The 19,637-nt window shown below is 43.2% G+C and overlaps 1 protein-coding gene across 1 annotated transcript in view; it reads right to left on the bottom strand.

Annotated features, from left to right (window-relative positions):
- The window catches only part of plcl2 (phospholipase C like 2), a 130,100-nt gene that overhangs the window by 5,639 nt on the left and 104,824 nt on the right, over positions 1-19,637 (bottom strand). The gene's annotated exons all lie outside the window — the stretch shown is intronic.

Raw genomic sequence — 19,637 nt, 5'->3', positions numbered from 1 at the left:
TGTACTGAGACAAGCCTATGTCGTGGCTGGTGAAGACGTTGGTTATACTATACTGCTCCTCGGGCTGGTCCACCGCTGCTATCTTGAAGGAGACCTTTTCACCTTTTATGGTCTTCTGGTCCCTTCTGATGGTGCGTATGGTCATTGTAACTGAGGGGTACAATTCCCTGACTGTATTGATAAGTATGGTATCATTAAACCACTACCGCTTGATGTACTTTAACTTCTGGCCATCCAGTACACGATATCTAAGTATGATGAACACTTTCCCACATATGAAACCAAGTCCACACAAATATAACAGTCGAAGGTTTAATATAGCAAAAGGTATATACAACATTCACTTAATTACATTTATGATTTGAATGCACTTGTAAGGCAAATGAGTATTCGTAGGCAAATCAACACTGAATGTCCAATCTCTGGTTACGCAGGAAGCAAGTATACAACCTGGTTCTTTAGGGAAACTATAGCGATGGTACTTAAGGATTATAGCGGGATACTAAAGGGGTCCTGCTGGTTGTAAGTCAGTAAGGGGGGGGGGGGGTTTGGAGAGCCGTCAGCTGCATCCCATCTGGCCAACGATTCCTGGGGAGAATTCAGGTACAGAAAACAGTGCCCGCAGGATCTTGATCCACAGATGAATACACTTGGGCCCTCTTGTAGACGGTAGCTGTAGGTCCACAACGAAGGAGAAGCGAGGCGGCCTCGGTCTGGGTTGAGCGCCATCTCACCTGGGCTCCTCTCGGGGGTAATTCCAACACTCACTGGCGTTGGCTGTTATCCGCTCCACAAATCAAAGCACCCAAAGCAAATAGATATTCCATGCCGTATAGGCTCAGCAGTCGTCCGGGTAGGTAATCCAATGTGCAGGTCCACTCGTCCTCGCCCAGAACTCCTCGGATGAAAGCACCACGCGTGGTCTGCCCAGCCTGGTTAAGACTCTAGATAACGCGAGGAAACGATGGGGGTGCTGCTCACTTTAGAACTTTAACCGAACGATGCACCATACATAATAGACTATTATTACTTAATAGAAATACGTCCCACTCGACGGTACAGTGCCAAACTATGACAATTCAGCTATGAATTTACACGAGGTCTCAATGCCTATTCTGGGGCCAAAATAGGCCATACTGCACCACACGTGGGTCGTGGGTGAGGCTTCACGTCTGTTACTAGGTTGGAGGGTAAAGGACTAATGGACTAAAAGAAAGTTCTACTTTACTTGCGCCCTATTTATATGCACGGTGAACAAATAGTACCATTCGTATTTCGGTAGCCGTATTCCTACGCGGAACCGGGGCTAGTTGGGACATGTTCGTCGGCACTATTGAACTTGACTCAAGGGGCCTGTCTGCTGGCGCCAGGTTCTTGTCCAATGAGAGAATGAACTATTATGGGCTGTAGTAGACTAAAGGGATATTCAGTGTATATGTACAAAGAATATACAAGGGATATCAAACGATATACAAATACTATTAAATATATATCCATAAATAAATATATATATTCGGTTTAATCTGATCCTTCACAACAGTCATGGTATCTTTGACACCCCACAGGCCCAACTGGGCTGCTGCGGAAGCGAGGAGGAGAGTCTTTTCAGACCCATCGTCCAGGACGGCGTAAGTGTCCAGGACCTTGTCCTCGTAGCTCAGGAGCACTCTGACCACTTTGAGGAGCACTCGGGGGGTCCCGCTATGCTGGTCAATGTGGAGCACTCCTGTTGGTCGGTTGCCTTGGATCTTCTGGTGGGCTCCGCACAGTGCTGCGCGGTAAGCGGCGCCCGCCTGGGCCGCCCCTGCGCGGTAAGCGGCGCCCGCCTGGGCCGCCTCACGCCACTGGTCAACTTGGACGGGGTTCAGTGTCTTATATTCGGCGCACTGTGCCAGCCAGTGTCCGCCGTTGCAGTAGGTACAGTAGGGAGCGGTCTGGTGGCTCTTCGGTACCGGTGCCACCGCCTCGGCATGGTACATTACCGCGACGGGCCCACTCTGTTGTCCTGGCTGACGCCTGTTGATGTCATGCAGGACCTCCAAGTGGGTGCCACCGCACCTGCTGCACTTCTTCTTCAAGCGGCACTCAGCTGCTAGGTGGCTGCGCGCGCAGCGGAAGCAGCGGCGGTGGTCCTTGATCCACTGACTCACCTCGTCCGTGGTCAGCTTCCCGAAAGTGTCGCATTGGTACAGCCGATGTTCTCCCTCACAGTACTGGCACTCAATCTTCCACTGGTCCTCTTTCGTCGAGGGGGTACTGTGGTTCTTGCTGCTCGGTACGGATTCTGATTGGTGCATGACGGTCACCAATCTGCGGCCATCGTTTGCTCCCCTAGGTCCCTCTCTGGAGCTTGGTGTGCTCCGCATGAACGTATCCAACCGTAGGCTGTTGACTTCTCTCGCCAGGAAGTCGGCTAGGTCTAGGAGGGATGGCTCGGGACCGTTAGGATCACGGTGGTCTCTTTGCCGCCTGAAGCGCTCTTGTCGGGCGGGCGGAAGCTTCTCTAAAATCCTCTCGACATTAGAGTTTGCGTACAGTTCGTGCATACCCTTTTCTCTTTGCGCCCCCAGCATCCCTACCAGGGATTGTACCTTGATAGACAGGTCATCTAGTGAGCGATTGTCTGTGGCTGGGGGTAGGCGGTCAATATGCCTTATCTCTTGTATTACGTAGTCCCATATGCGTCCATATCTTTGGTCGAGTGCTGCTAGAGCCGCTGTGTATGGGGTAGTAGAGCTGGAATATGCCAGCGCTATATTGTGCGCTCTGGGCACCTTCAGGTGCTTGAGTAGGATAGCATACTTGTACGGTTCATCTGGTACGTCGGACAGCATAGTCTCTAAGCACATTCGTAGCTCTGTGTACTGTGCTCTGTTCTCGTGTGTGAAGTCCGGGAACGTCGGTGTGCCAAGGTACGATGCCATGGATGACTGGCACATCGGTGAGCGTTGGGGGAGAGGCCTCCTAGGCGAGTCTCCTCTTGCGTGTCGTCTTGGGCTGGTACTTGGTGGGTACCGAAGGTCGGGTACCCAGGTGCTGTTCCTCGGGGCTGACGGTGCGCCAAACTCACCCGTGAGTTGAGTCGGGGGTTTGTAGCGCAGGGCCTCGGGGCTGACGTTTGGGCTGTACTGGACCTCCTGGTCCAGAGTACGTTGCTGCTGGTCGGCTTGACATTCCTCCTCTTCCTCTTCCTCTGCTAGGACCTGGAGTCTTCTGTTCAGTCTCTCGGCGTGGTCCGGTTCTTCCCGGTTGCTGGGTCTCGTATGGACCGGCCGGGGAGGGGGCTCGGAGACGTGGACAGGATCCTCCTGTTGGCGGGGTCCCGGGTCGCTTAGTCGGGTAGGGGAATGTGTCCTAGACCCTTGTCGTGACGATCTCCGGGAGCTCCGTGCGGAGAGAGGGGGTGTCGCCATGGTGATCAATTTGTCCATCAGCTGCGCCTGCAGCCGGTCGCGCTCTGTCTCGCGCTGGGCATGGGCGGCGTCGCGCGCTGCTTCGCGCTGGGCATTGGCGGCGTCGCGCTGCGCATTGGCTGCGGCGTGCTGCGCATCGGCGCGGCTTCTCTCAATGTTCTCTTCCGTCTGGAGGCGTCTGGTCTCCAGTCTTATGCGGTCGTATTCACTCCTTTGTTGCGCCTGGAAGCGCTCTCGCTCGGTTGCAGAATGTTCGCGTTCACGGAGGGCTTGCGCTTGGAGTTGCGCGTGAAGGCGCTCTCGTTCGTCTGCAGCTTGTTCGCGCTCGCTCGTCTGTCGCGCTTGGAGTCGATCGCGTTCACCCTGAAGTCGATCGCGTTCGGTAGAGGCTGCCAGGGTGGCGATGAGTGCCTGTGCCAGCATCTTGTCCGCCTCGCTGGGGGAAGACGCCGGTCGAGGCGATCGGCTCCCGGCAGTACTCGTTGGAGATCCGCGCGTCTCTTCTTGTGGTGGGTCGGGTTCCATCCCTGGAGGGCTTTCTTTATCCTGGAGCTCTCCGGGGACTACTTCTTCGGTCTTGGCGGGGGGTAAAGTCGTGTCAGGTCCCTCCTGGTCCCTACCGTGAGCTTGGTCAGTTACGTTAGAACCCACTAGGCTAGGGCCTCTATTGGCGGGGTAGCCTGGGCGATAGGGTCGGACATAATTTTACTATCTACTTTTTCCGCGTTTACCGTCTGTAGAAGGCTAGGTAGTATATTGGCAACGTAATCCTCTAAGTACTGAGGTGTCTGCCGTCTACGCTGCGGGCGATCTACTTTAGGAGAACCGTTTTGTGGAGTGTTCATCATAGGCCATGTCAATATTAATACCACTATATTAATATTACACTAGTTACCCTCCGGCTCGAAGGACCAATTGTAACTGAGGGGTACAATTCCCTGACTGTATTGATAAGTATGGTATCATTAAACCACTACCGCTTTATGTACTTTAATTACTGGCCATACAGTACACGATATATGAATATGATGAACACTTCCCACAATGAAATCGGTTCCACACAAAGGTATAATCAAGTATTTAATGGAGCAAAAGGTACATAATACTTTCTATTAGACTTTGAATGCACTTGTAAGGCAAAGGAATGTGCGTAGGCAAATCAACAATGAATGTCCATTCTCTGGTTACGCAGGAGGTAATTATACAACCTGAATCTTAGGGAATTATATCTATGGTACACTAGTAATATAGCGGGAGATACTGGAAGGGTCCCCCTGGTTGTAAGCCAGCAGGGGTAGAAGATCTGTCGGTAGTAGAGAGTCTGGTCAACGATGACTAAGGAGACTCCAGGTACAGGAGCCGGTGCAATAGCCTCTTGATCCACAGACGAATACAGCTGTTCTCCGTAGACTGTAGCTCCACAGTGAAGAAAGCTAGTCGGCCTCAGGCTCTCTGAGGCGCCGACTCGACTTGGCTCCTAGCGGGGTAAATCCAACACGTGTAAGCGTCGGCTGGTTCTCCGCTCCATAAATCACAGGACCAAAGCAAATATATTCCAGCCGCAAAGGGCTATGCAGTCGTCGGGTAGATTAATCCAGTGTACATGTCCACACGGTTCTCGTCTAGGTCTCCTCGGGTGAAAGCGCAATGAAAGCAGCCCAGCCTGGATAAGAACTCTAGCTAATACGAGGAAGCGTTGGAGATGCTGGTCACTATAGAACTTTAGCCGCACGATACACTATACACAAATAGACTATTATTGACTTAATAGAAATATGTCGCACTCGACGGTATAGCGCCAAACTCTGACAATTCAGTTATTAATTCGCACGCGGTCTCAATGCTCTATTCTGGGGCCAAACAGGCCATACTTCACCGCACGTTGTATCGTGGGTGAGGCTTCAACTTATTGGGTAACATACTTCTGTATTCACCTGCGCCGTATTTATATGCACGGTGAACAAACTAGTGCCAATCTCATTTCTGTCGCGTATCCCTGGGCAAGGCCGGGCATGTCCAGACATGTCTTGACGGTGACTTTGAACCTGACTCCGGAGGCTGGTCCCTGGCGCCGGTGGACCGCTGTCCAATAGGAGAATGAAATATTATGGTCTGGTACTAGGCTAAAGGGATATTCCGTGTATATGTACAAGGAATATACAAGGGATATCAAACGATATACAAATACTATGCAATATATATCAATCAATAAATACATAAATTCGGTTTAATCTGACCCTTTGTAACAACGACATTCAAAGAATTCTACTCCAACTTATACAAATCAGATACGACCTTCGATCAAAACAAAATGGACACATATCTTAATCAAATTAACCTCCCTAAACTTTCAGAGGATGACGCTAAACAGTTAGAAACACCGATCACACTAGATGAACTTAGGGAGGCCATATCTGAAATGCAAAGTGGTAGGGCTCCTGGAAGAGACGGTATCCCACCAGAAATGTACCTCTCTTGTTGGGACATAATTGGACCTTTATTACTAAATATGATTTTATACTCAGTCAAGGAGGGGAACTTCCATAAGAATGACAATATTGCACTCATAACAGTCCTCCTTAAAAAAGACAAAGACCCCACCGAGTGCGGTAGTTATAGACCTTTAAGCCTCCTCGGAACCGATATCAAATTGTACTCTAAGGTATTAGCCATCAGACTACAAAAGCATATGATGTCTTTAATTCATCCGGACCAAACTGGCTTCATAAGCGGTCGCTTGATCACTGATAACATAAGACGATTACTACACGTACTAGATGCTAACAAGGAAGACAACACACCTAAGGCGATACTGTCCCTGGATGCAATGAAAGCTTTTGACAGGTTGGAATGGTCGTATCTATGGGCAGTATTAGAAAGGATGGGGTTAGGAAAAGGATTAATTGATATGATTAAAGTATTATACAAAGACCCATCGGCCATGATTACAACAGGTACAATCATCTCCGAAATCTTTCCGGTATCACGTTCTTCCAGACAGGGTTGCCCTCTTAGTCCCGGACTATTCGATCTATCATTAGAGCCTTTAGCACAATATATAAGACAATCCCAATCCATAGAACCAATCATAATCAAGGGCACACAACACAAAATTCGTTTATATGCGGACGACGTAATACTGTTCATGCAAAACCCCAACACCGCATTGCCTCATCTTCTCAAGCTGATTGAGGACTTTGGAGATTTATCGGGATTTAGGATAAATTGGCCGAAGTCGGCCTTCCTCCCACTTAACGCCCCTGCAAAAAGAAATATAACCCTCCCAAAAGAGATACCGATGGTAAAACACTTTAGATGTTTGGGAGTTGAAATATTCCCTACCATAAGCCAAACGGTGAAGCACAATTACATAAAAATCCAAAACAAAATCAAATACGACCTTGTCAGGTGGTCAAAACTTAAAAACTCAGTACAGGCACGGATATCAATAGTTAAGATGGACGTCCTACCTAGAATCAACTTCTTCAGTTCAATGCTACCGCTACCCCCTCCAAAGGGTTACTGGAAAGAATTACACTCCTCCACATACAAATTTATTTGGAATAACAAACCACCACGTATAAAAAGATCCACCGCACAGAGAAACAAAGCAGACGGAGGTATGGCATTTCCAGATTTCTACCACTACTTTAAGGCGTACACTTTAAGACCACTAACAACATGGTTTGATCCCCAAGCATTAGTATCCTGGAGAAATGTAGAAGAAAATATAGTAGCTCCACATAGGCTGAAGGGCATAGTATACACCAAATTATCAATTAAGCAATGCGAACGGAAATTTGGCCCCATAATCACTCATGCGATCCGGATATGGCCTGAAACACAAAAAAAATATTCTACCCCACATAAATGGCATAATCATACTCCCTTATTCAATAACAATGCACTCTTGATTGGAAAACAACCTATAAGATTCCCTAGATGGGAAAAGCAAGGCATACACTCATTAGGAGACGTTTTCAACAAACAGGGTTTTTGTAGTTTCAATGAAATACGCAAAAAATTTAATCTCACCAAGTCCACATATTATTTTTACGCACAGTTATTGGCATGTTTGAAGGCTCACGGTGTTCCATTAAGTATACCAATTGTACACCACAGATACCACAAATTTTTCTATGAAAGAGACATCAAGAGGTTTTGTATCAGATCTTTATCATCAATTACTAACGGCCTCGTATGAAATCCTCCATCTAGACTCAGTCTGGAGGAGGGATATACCAGACCTGGAGACAGACTTTGACTGGCAAGAGGCCTGGGCAAATGTACGACTTGCATCAAGGAACCCGGACCATCAACAAATCAATCTTAACTATATTCACAGGACATACTTAACTCCTATAAGACTGAACAAAATGGGTCTTAAACAAGACTCCAAATGCTCCCTATGTACAAATGGGGACGAAGGGACATTTATGCACATGTACTGGGACTGCCCACCAGTTAAGATATTTTGGAAAGAAGTGACCCAGCAATTAGCAAATCTCTTAACTCTGGATATACCTGTACACCCCTCTGTATTACTGCTGAATGATGTCTTTGAGCATGCAGTACCTCCACAGCTAAAGAGATTGGTTTTATCCGGTATCACAGTGGCTAAAAAGCTGATAGCATCACGATGGTTTCAACCGGAAAAAATGTGCCGGAAGGTCTGGACTCTTACATATCTCGATGTGATTTATCAAGAAATATCTACAGCAAGAATTTTGGGTCTCAATGAATCCAAAATGACAATGTGGTTAGAAGTGGTGGAGAGAATAAAAGTTAGCATATAATGGTAGTGTCTGGTTAGGAACAAGTTATAATGGTTGGATTATCCAATGGGGGGTCCGGGAGGGGGGGGGGGGGGGGTACGAGCTAGAGCATATGTGTGTAGGTTTTTAGATTAGGGGTATATCCTGTATAAGACATTTGACTAAATGGTAATTTCATTGGATATGCACTGTTAATTAATGCTTGTATATCTTATCGTGTGTTGTCATGTTTGTTTATATGTTTGTTTAAAAAATAAAAAAATATAAAAAATAAAGATACATGGTAAATGGCTGCTTTTTTATATAGTGCTTTTATCCAAAGCGCTTTACAATTTGTTACTCACATTTGACCCATTCACTCACACATTCACACACCGATGGCGGAGGCAACCATGCAAGGTGCCAACCTGCTCAACGGGAGCAATTAGGGGTTACGTGTCTTGCTCAAGGACACATCGACACGCTGCCCGGGAGGAGCGGGAATCGAACCAGGAACCTCCGGATTGCGAGATGACTGCTCTACCTCCCGAGCCACTGTAGCCCCTACACATACATTTGACATTAGGTTAAATGGGGACGCATCAGTAATTTTAAATAGTACAATCACTGAAACGGAGTAATTTCAACAGACTCACAGTGGAACCATACGTATCATTGAAGGTACTTGAGATTGTTTTCCAACGTAAAATGTGTGTGGCTCTTCATTAACCCAACTCGTTAAACTTCAACTTTACTGCTGGGCGGGTTGCACTAGTTAGCTAGTTTGAACGTGGATCATTGTAATGGACTGACACCTGCTCTTTGCTAAATCTACAGACAACACTGAATCTGCTGAATCTTGCCATGTAACGTTGAGTTAAATAGCATACTCTTTTCCAAACGGCGATGAAGAGTAGTAGAGTAGTCAGCTGCGTTTGAGAGAAAAACAACGGTGTGCAAGTAATGCCTGAACCGGTAACCCCAGTAACACCATGGTAGCTGCTGGAACCGTTTTGCTTTTGTTAAGATTATAATTATCTTTCTGCCCTGAAGTATCTGGTTCTTAGAAACCTTAAGTCCCAGAGGAAGGAACCTTGCTGGGTGGGTTTAAAACAAGATATAGACCTCTCACACTCCTATTTTTTCACAGCCTATGGTGAAAATGAACAGTGTTTTCCTCTCCCATTACCAGTAATGTTGTCATTGATGCTGCATGTGGGGTTAATGGGGAAACTGTGTTTCACCAAAGGATTTGATGTTTTGTTAACGTTCCAACACTAAATGGCTGGATGTTACAGCGAATTCACTGCAATGCTAAGCTATTTTTGGATAGTAATTTTACCTGCAGCTTAAAAATTCCCTGCCTTATCTAGAGAGAGAAATGTATAGAAGGTCTTGTTCACGGGACAGCCTGCCTGAACACCAGGGCTGAGCCCAAACGTTCAAACGTTTGGACCTTCGTTCGTTACGTTGGCATTCGAATTCTAAATCAACATTAATTTTTTTTATAAATTATTTATTTATTTTCATTTTTTACAATATGTGTTTCAAGTTTCTCAAGTTTCTTTAAGTTTCAAGTTTCTTTAATATTTGTCATACAGAAGTACAGAATACTTTTATACAAAATGCTTCTTACTGTTACGCTCCAGAGACTGTGCAAGACAAGATAAGTATGAAATAAAATAACATAGTAAAATTAGAAGTAAAAAAATGAGGTCACAGTGTTCAGTTTAGACATATGTACAATGTTCGATGCAGAATAGACGTAGTTACCATACAATATACAATACTGTGCAGTGTACTAATATACAATACTATATAGTGCAAGGCAGAAATGGGACGAGGTGCAATTTAGGTACAATTCACAGTAGGTGTACGAGTTGTAGTGCAAATCCTTTATCAATAAATATAAAGTGTAAAGTGTGTTTGTCTGATCTAAATTCTAGATGTGTCTATTCATTCTGTTTAAAACAATGGGGTTTTTCTTCACAGTTGCAGATAAAGATTAGGCTACACTAATATTATAGTATTAAAACTGATGAGTTATATTCATTAACACATTGAGTGCCACGCCCCTTCCGGGAAGTGACCCCCGTCCATTAACCCCATGTAGTTGTAGTTTGTAGAGCTAAACCTATATTTTATAGTATAGCTATGGATCGAATAACGCCGTCGAGTCTCAGTGAGTTGCTTCTGGTCAACGTTTTATACCGTTTTGAATATGAATATAGTTTGGTTGCTTCTGAGTAATTCCAGGGAAAAGACGCTAAATTTTTTTTGTGTAATTCAATAAACACGTAATTTTTCACCTGATTATCGGATCTTCCTGAAATCAACACTAGACCATCATTATTATCCTTCCTCGTGCACGCATGCAATGTGGTTTCGAACGGCGCACCTCCTACCCCCCCTCCTGCAACCCAACGGCAAACAGCCATACACATAAAACACAGATAACGTCAATCGCGGTAGAAATAAATATCAGATCAATGCAGGCTTTCAGATATAGTGTCCTTACCTGTTCTCTGATGTTATGCAAAAAAAAGAATCCAATAATCTCATCGCCATTCCAGTTATCGACAGCGATCCTGTATCTGACGTTGTTGGGCATTGCACTTCAACGGGCGGGCGGGGTCAGTAGTCCAAACCATCCCTACAAGCATGTGTTTATCCGGAGTGTTTAGGACCCGCCCCCACACCGCAGCTCGGTAGAGAAAAGAAACTAACCCGTTTCTAACGGGGTGCAATAATGGCAGAAGGCGTTAGAGGGCGGTATAAGACCGTCTGCCAGCTCAGACACATTCAGTACAGCATGCACAAGGTGCCCCGCTGAATTATGAATGGCAATAGTGAATAAAATAAATACCGTGAGAAAAAAGTTGATCTACGTTTCCGGCACTCAACGATCGGGCGACAGAAAGGTAGTTCTACGTTTTCGGCAACCAAATGGTTAAAGAAAGTTGATTTAATAAAAAATAAAAAAAATACTAATTTAATCAGATTAATCACTTTATTCAAATTGAGTTTGAGGATATTTATTTATATATATATATATATATATAAAATAAACTTTAGAATAATATTTTCTTGTTTAATTTTTTTTTTAATTATTAACACATTGACCACCGGGGGTTGTGCCGATCTCATACCCCTCTCTGCCACCGTTAAAAGCCTATGGAGATGTTTACCTTCTTTGCAGGGCTATAACTTTTTAAATTGTATTGCTATATTGACATTACTATGGCCCATTCAACATTGATTATCTATCGTTCAGGATGTGGGAACGTTATACTTTTTCATTCTTACATTGTTGTGTTAATATATATATTGAAATTCTTTATTCGGAATAACCCCTTGAGATGTAGCATCTCGTTTTCGAGGGGATCCTAACACAATACAGCGTATGTACTTTTCAGAAAAAGAAAAAAACACACAAAAAACATTGGACATGAAAACAGTCTACAACAACAAAATCAACTGAGAAATGAAATTACAAAATAAGTAAACCAACATACAAGATCACAAAATAAACAGGACAAACAAAACAAAAATCCAGCAAGGATAGGAATGGATCGTTACTTCGTACGAGATAAGTAATGAAAGTCATGATAGTATGCAATATATAAATGATAACTAAAAATGATAAACTAAAAATGATAAAAATGATAAACTAAAAACATGTACATGTACTATGGAAGTAAGAAGACAGCGCATTTTTAAATAAATAAAAAGATGAGATGGAACGAGTATTTGCAGGTAAGTTATTTCAATCAGAAGGGGCTTTGAACAAAAAGGCTTTCTTGGCTGTTGCTTTTGAGAGTGTTGAAAGTGTAGGTATGCAAAAATAGAGTTGGCTAGAATGCCTTAAATAATAATTGGAATAATATGGAGTCAAGTATTGTTTTAGATATTGTGGATAATTAAGATGAATACATTTGAAAATAAATTGTAACCACAGTGGGAGAGGGCAAATTCAGTGTTTCATACATTAGACAGTGATGAGTTGTAAAAGGGCATCCAAGAGCAAATCTGCATAATTTATTGTAAGATGTATTGAGAGGAATGAGATTTGTTTTGGATGCAACCTGGTAGACAATATCTGCATAATCCATAAGTGGCAAAATAAGTTGAATTACAAGCTTTTTTCTAACAGAAAGAGTTAAACAGTTTCTGGAGCGATAGAGAATACCCACACTAAGATTAATTTTTCTTACAATATGATCAATGTGACACTTAAATGATAATAGTATTTTGTGTGTTCGACTCTTTGTAAAGGTGTACCATCTAAACTATGAATAGCACATACACGAGATTTGGCTTTAGATTTGATGCACTGGGGAGTACCAAAGATCATTGTATATGATTTGCTTTAGTTGAGTAGTAATTTGTTAGCAGCTAACCAATGTTGTAAGGAATTAAAATCAGATTGCAGAGCTAATTCAATGTGTGATAGAGTGGATTTGGAGGTGTAAATTACTGTGTCATCAGCATAGAGCTGAATACAACATTCAGAAATAATTGAAGGGAGGTCGTTTATAAAAATAGAAAAAAGAAGTGGACCAAGAGTTGAGCCCTGCGGCACACCTCTTTGTTGAACTAATAAATCAGATTGTCTACCTTGAATTGCTACACATTGCTTTCTATTATGCAGATAGGAATTAAACCATAATAAAGAATTCCTTGACAAACCAACAGAATATAATTTATCTAAAAGGAGGTAGTGGTCAACGAGATCAAAGGCCTTGCTTAAATCAATAAAAATAGCACCAGTCAAGTTACCATTATTAGAGGCAGAGAAAATATCACTAGTAAGTTTCAATAGTGCTGTAGTTGTGGAATGATTTGATCTAAAGCCAGATTGATTGGGTGATAATATATTGTGTTCATCTAGATAATATGATAATTGGTTATAAATTAACTTTTAAAATATTTTTATAGTGGAGCAGATAATTGAGATTGGACGGTAATTATTAGGTTCTAGAAAATCACCCCCTTTATGCAAAGGAGTGATACAAGACCACTTCCAGATAGCCGGTATTTCACAAGTGGATAATGACATGTTGAAGAGATCACAGAGTGGATACATGATAATGTGTGATGCTATAATTAGAAATTTGTTCTCAATGTCATCTAACCCGGGACCACTACCTACCTTCAGATCATTAATTGCAGCATGGACCTCAACAGGTGTTATTTTCTTAAAAGAGAAGGAGCTGTTACAGGGCTGAATATTGTTAAGAGCAATATAAGGATCATGCATTGTGGGAGAAGAGACAGAAGAAAAGTGTTGATTGAATGCATCCGCGACTAAATTAGGATTGTGTAAAATAATATTGTTGACTCTTATTTGGTTGGAGGATATATTTTTATCCGAACCAGTTAAGTCTTTTATTTTCTTCCAAAAGTTTTTGGGATTTTTAAAATCACGAGTAAGAGACTCTCTATAATAATTGGCTTCTGCATTTCTGGTCATGGTTTTGGACACATTTCTCAACTGCCTGTACTTTTCCCAGTCAGCAGGATCCTTAGATGTACGAGATGCTGCCCAAGCTTTGTCTCTCTGCCTGAAAATACCTATAAGTTCCGAAGTAATCCAGGGGAGATGCCTTCCTTTGACTTTTATATTTTTATAAGGAGCATGCTTGTCAATAGTTTTAGTAAACTCAGAGAGAAAGAAGTCCCAAGCACAGTGAACATTTGGTATTAGTTGGTACCTATCCCAATTGATGGAAATCACGTCATTGATAAATTGGCCAATGTTCATTTTTTTATATTGCCTGATTTTAATCAGTTTGGGTGGTGATTTAGGAAGTTTAATTTTCCAAATACAGTACACAAGTGAGTGGTCACTGAAACAATCAGACATTACACCTGATTTTAAAATTCTATCTGGATGAGAGACCAGTATCCAGTCAATTAGAGATTGAGATGTGGGTGTGACACGAGTGGGCTCATTAATTAGCTGGCTTAAATTCAAATGACCAAATATGCTTTTTTGTTTGTTAGATGATTTATCAATCCAATTTTTATTAAAGTCTCCCAGAATAAGAAGTTCATTTTTATTACTTATAGAGTTTATGGTAGAGGCTATAGAATTAAAGGATTCAGCAGGTGAAGAAGGAGGTCTGTAAATATTTCCTATAGTAATATACTTGTTTTCATGCAGAGTTACCTTTACAAAAATACTCTCAAAGTGAGACGGCTCAACAACAGGTGTAATTAGTTCGGAAGCCAGAGTGGATGACACATATGTGGCTAAACCACCTCCCTTTGTTCCCCTGTCAGCTCTATATAAGACATAATTTGTGAGTTTAATTTCATTATTAGATATTCTAGTGGAGAGCAAGGTTTCAGACAGGGTTATAATATTTGGTTTATATAGTTCAACCCATGCACGAAGTAGAGTGATTTTGGTACGAAGGCTTCTGATATTCAAATGAATAATTTTCAAACCTTTAACACTATCCAGTTGTTCATACGTTTAATAAGGATACTATCATTGACCAAACATAGAGAAAAGCAGATCCATAAAAGATTATAAAACACAAGAGCACACAGAGACAGGACAAACAGACAGAACACATAACTGGCACACACAGAAAACATAAAAACAAAAAACAGAAAACAAGACTGGCACATTGATCCTTGACCCCTTAGGCCCAAGGATTTAGGTGAGTAGGCCAGAACCTCCACCTCACTGAGCTTTGTCTGTTTATGTTATGTATATGTAGCTCAGTAGTAACTTTACAAATGGTAAGATAAGTTAGTACCACATATGAGGTTGGAAAGGGTACAGTGTACATTTCAGTGACAAGATTCATTAAAGGGAAAAATATATATATATATATAAATACAACTAATAATTCAATATATACATATATATATATATATTATTTTTATAATAATAATACCCTCAGTCCAACCTGAAAAGAAGAGAGCATTACATAGTACAAGATAACAACCTAAAAGAAAAACTGAAATAAATTATTCCTCTTAGTGTAAAGATAACGAGACTACACCTTGCGACACTTTACAACACTATGCTACCGCTTTACGGCAGTAGAAAGTAGACGGAGACGCCACACTTTCCGGCAAACAAAAAAGTCAGCGTACCCAACCTGTTGGACGCGAGTTTAGAGAACGAAAGAATATCAGCAAAAAAAAAGACTGACAGAAACAAGGCGATTCCACCGGTTAGTTCAAAAAGTCACTATTTTCATGTCGATGGAGTTAACAACGAATGTTAACAAACGTAGGATATTTTCGAGAGATTGTCTTAACGTTAGTGGCGAGTGAATGGCTAAAGCTAGCCTGTTGGCATCGATTGGAGTCATCAACATTGTCATCCAAGAACATGAGGCGACATCTTCGAGAGACTTTGACGAGAATGGAAGTTAATTACGCTGTAGTCTTGAAGAAAGCTTCGGCAGTTTTGTGGTCGCGGAACAGCTCCTCTTTGCCGTTGACGGACACACTCAGGGTGCTTGGAAAACGAAGTGAGTATCTTAAATTAAGATCTCTGAGATGCCGTTTCACTGGTAGGAAGGCCTGGCGTTTTCTTGTCAGTTCAACACTGTAGTCGGGGAAGATGAAGACACGCAAGTTATTAAGGAACAACTCTTTTTTTTCACGTGCAAGTCGGAGGATCTTGACTTTATCCTGAAAGTGTTGTAGCTTTATCAGGATAGGTCTCGGGTTGGATCTGTCGTCCTGTCGAGAGGTCGGATTGCGATGAGCCTTTCAATGGATAATGGAGTGGGGAAGTTCTCCTGCCCCAGGAGTTGAGGAATCAGGCCAGTCATGAACCCGATCAGGTCCCGACCTTCAGCGGCCTCGGGTACTTTTATGAAGCGGAGGTTCAAAGATCTGCTTCTGTTCTCCATGTCATCAATCTTTGTCAGCAGGTAAGAGTTGTCTTTTTCAAGTTGTATGACACGGGTGGTGAGATCATTCACATTATCTTCATTGGCTCCAACACGGTGCTCCATTAGCTGCAGATGGTCTGCTAGTGTGGATACAGAGTTCTGAATGCCGTTCAAAGTACAAATAATAGGTTCCAGCTTAGCATCCAAGAAGGCAATCATATCAGTTCTTATCTGTTGGACGATGGATTGAGATAAGGTTCTCATTGTGTCTTCATCCATTGTTTGTACTACAAACAATCAGTCGTTTAGCCAAGCAGAGTTGCAAAATGTTTGTGATATAAAGCCACAAGTCTTGTCTATATATATAGATGTAGTAGATGTAGTGGTTTAGGAAGTCATTAAGCTACAGTTTAAATAAAGAAAGAGTCAAACAGACATGAGCTCAGACCCAGCTTACTCACTCAGCAGCCATCTTGCGAATGCATGCATGCACAACAATAACCTCCATGTCACACTTCAAACAGGCCTACAAACTACATCTGATGCTGATAGAGAATATAAGTATAAGAATATAAGTATGTTTTTAATCTTTTCTGCTGTAATTCCAAAAACCCTAGTTATAGGCCCAAACGCATATGATAGCTTATCGATTGCCGTTTCTTTCCCATACACGCTATATTAAAAAATTCAAATGTATATGATCTGTATACATTATGCTTCATCATGCGTGGAGGAAAGGGGGGGGGGGGTAGTTTATAATTCCTTGATCATCAGTAACGGCTTTATGTAGTATCGGTGATATATTGATCAGACTGATTACAAACAAGGAAACGCACAATCGGGCTGAAAATAACGTTACTGTCCCCTTACCGTGGGCCGATGAGACCGGCGGTGAAAGATCCCAATTATTCGACACCGATCGCCTAGGTCCATTTTTCGGTTTTGTATGGCGCAATAAACGCTAAAATCATATTGATTATTAAGTTTAGAAAGCGATCCATATGTACTATAGTGTCTGTCAGAAGTCCCGTAGCGAGATGCGACTGCCGGAGGAATTTCCTCGATGCACCGATGGCACTTCCGGTTTTTGCGAGTGTAACTCGCCCGACCATCCACCAGGTGGCGGTATTGAGCCGTTGCAGTCACATCTAGGGTCCCGCTGGAGTCCGGAGGTTGGCTGGATGAATTATGAATGCCATGGCGAAAAAATGAAATATTGATATAAAAACGCTGTACAGCGATCTTGGCGGTCAACGCATGGCGGGCAATAACGCTAAAAAATTATCTTGGCGACCAATGTGTTAAAAACGAAGGTTCGAACGTCTGTTCGAAAAACCCTGACGAAGTTCGAATCCCAAAAACAGGCTTCGGGGACAGCCCTACGTGAACACAGACAAAGCTAGGAGCGATATATTAATAGTCAAGAGATTGTTGTTTTAAATTTTTGCTGAGTCTAGTGCACATATGGCCCTGGGATAAAAGCTAAACTTCAGTCTGTTAGTCCGGGTGGGCATGACGCTGAAACGCCTGCCCGAGCACAGCCGTATGAGGTCTTTGTTGCCCGGGTGGTGTGGGTCCTTCAGTATTTTGATTGCCTTCTTAAGACAGCGGGAGTTGTATTCACCGTCTACAACACCAATGACTTCCACTATCGGTCAGAGTCCTGCCACCTTCAGAAGTTTCTGATGACTCTGCGATAGTGGGATGTATAAAGGACGGTGATGAGGAGGAATACCGGGAACTGGTAGTGGACTTCGTCACATGGTGCGAAAAGAACCACATCCAGCTAAATGTGATGAAGACCAGGGAACTGGCTGTGGATCTGGGGAGGAGGAGTACACCTGTGAGGCTGTGACCCCCGTTTCCATCAGGGGGGTCGATGTGGACATGGTTGAGGACTACAAATACCTCGGAGTCCACATCGATAACAAACTGAACAGGTCAAAACATGCAGAGGCACTCTACAAGGAGGGCCAGAGCCGACTCTACTTCCTCAGAAGGCTGAGATCCTTCAACATCTGTACAAGGATGTTGAGGATGTTCTACAAGTCGGTCGTGGCGGGCGCCTTCTTGTATGCTGTGACCTGCTGGGGCAGCGGACTGAGAGCGGGGGACACAAACAGGCTGGAAAAGCTGGTCAGGAAGGCCAGTAACGTGGTCGGGGTGGAGCTGGACTCTCTAGCGGTGGTGGCGGAGGGGAGGAGCCTTGCTAAGCTCCACAGCATCATGGACAATCCCTCACACCCACTACACACAGACTTGGCTGAAAGAAGGAGCACGTTCAGTGTTAGACAAAGACTCCCTAGATGTAACACTGAACGGCACAGGAAGTCCTTCATTCCGACAGTCATTAGACTCTATAATGCATCACTGTGCCTCACTGCATCACTGAGCACAGGGTGACAGTACAGCCTGGCGAAATCTTCCTGAACACCAATTTTTACACTTCTCACAATCTTCCTGGACACTTTACACTTTAACACATATTACTAGGGATTCCCCGATCACGTTTTTTGCCACCGATACCGATCACCGATCGTCGTGAGCCATATCGGCCGATACCGATCCGATACCGATCGTTTTTGATTAAAAAAAGAATTACAAATTATTTTATATAAATCTTTTTTAATTTTTTATAAAATATATATATTATATAATTAGACTTGTACTTGTATTATCTGCGAGACAACGCCACCACGCAACAAGCTCCACTGTCTGTGTGTACTCTAGTAGCCTCCAGCTACGGCCAGGATTCTCCGGAGCTGCAGCTGGACCTATGACTCGAGTAGCCTCCAGCTACGGCCAGGATTCTCCTGCGCTGCAGCTGGACCCTATTGGTATAACGTTACTGTGCTCAGCAAGCCCTCAGCTCGAATACGCGTCGAATCAGTGTTATAAGACATTGATATCAGGAGCTATCTGTAGCTACTGCTAGCCGGATATATAATGTTGATACAGCGCCTCAGTGAATTATTTAGTTCAATGGGACATTTCGTTTTGAACAGTGAACTAACTTGCGCTAACGTGAGCTAACAGAGTATCATACACGTCTCTACTAGACTATTTCTGGAGCATTTGTTGATATCAGGAGCTATCGGTAGCTGGCCGGCTAGATACCGTTCGGTTAGACAATGCCTCATCATGTATTAAACTAAAAGTGAATAGTTGACTGGGTCATTTTGTAACGGTAGCAGCTAACGTTAGCTCAGGGAGACGCCATCCTCCCATCCCACTAGACTAGACCAGTGTTTACATGCGTGCGGGAGGGGCTGGAAAGAGAAGCAGACGCCGCAGCGAGTGAGATCGGTTTTGACGATCGGTGAAAATAAAGCATCATCACCGATCGCATATTTATACTGATTATCGGCCGATAACGATCGGTGGCCGATCGATCGGGGCATCCCTACTTATTACTGTACATTGTACTATACATTTTTGTCTGGATAGTTTATATTTAAGATTTTACAATGTATATATACCAGAATGTATATCCCGGACCGTCTTTTATTCTTTATTCTATTTTAGAGCGGCACAGTGGTGTAGTGGTTAACACTGTCGCCTCACAGCTAGAAGGTTGTGGGTTCGATTTCCGCTTGGGGACCAGG

The sequence above is a fragment of the Notolepis coatsorum genome (assembly GCF_963971535.1).
Source record: "Notolepis coatsorum genome assembly, chromosome: 19".
Lineage (NCBI taxonomy): Eukaryota > Metazoa > Chordata > Actinopteri > Aulopiformes > Paralepididae > Notolepis > Notolepis coatsorum.
This window is presented reverse-complemented; position numbering and strand designations above follow the sequence as displayed.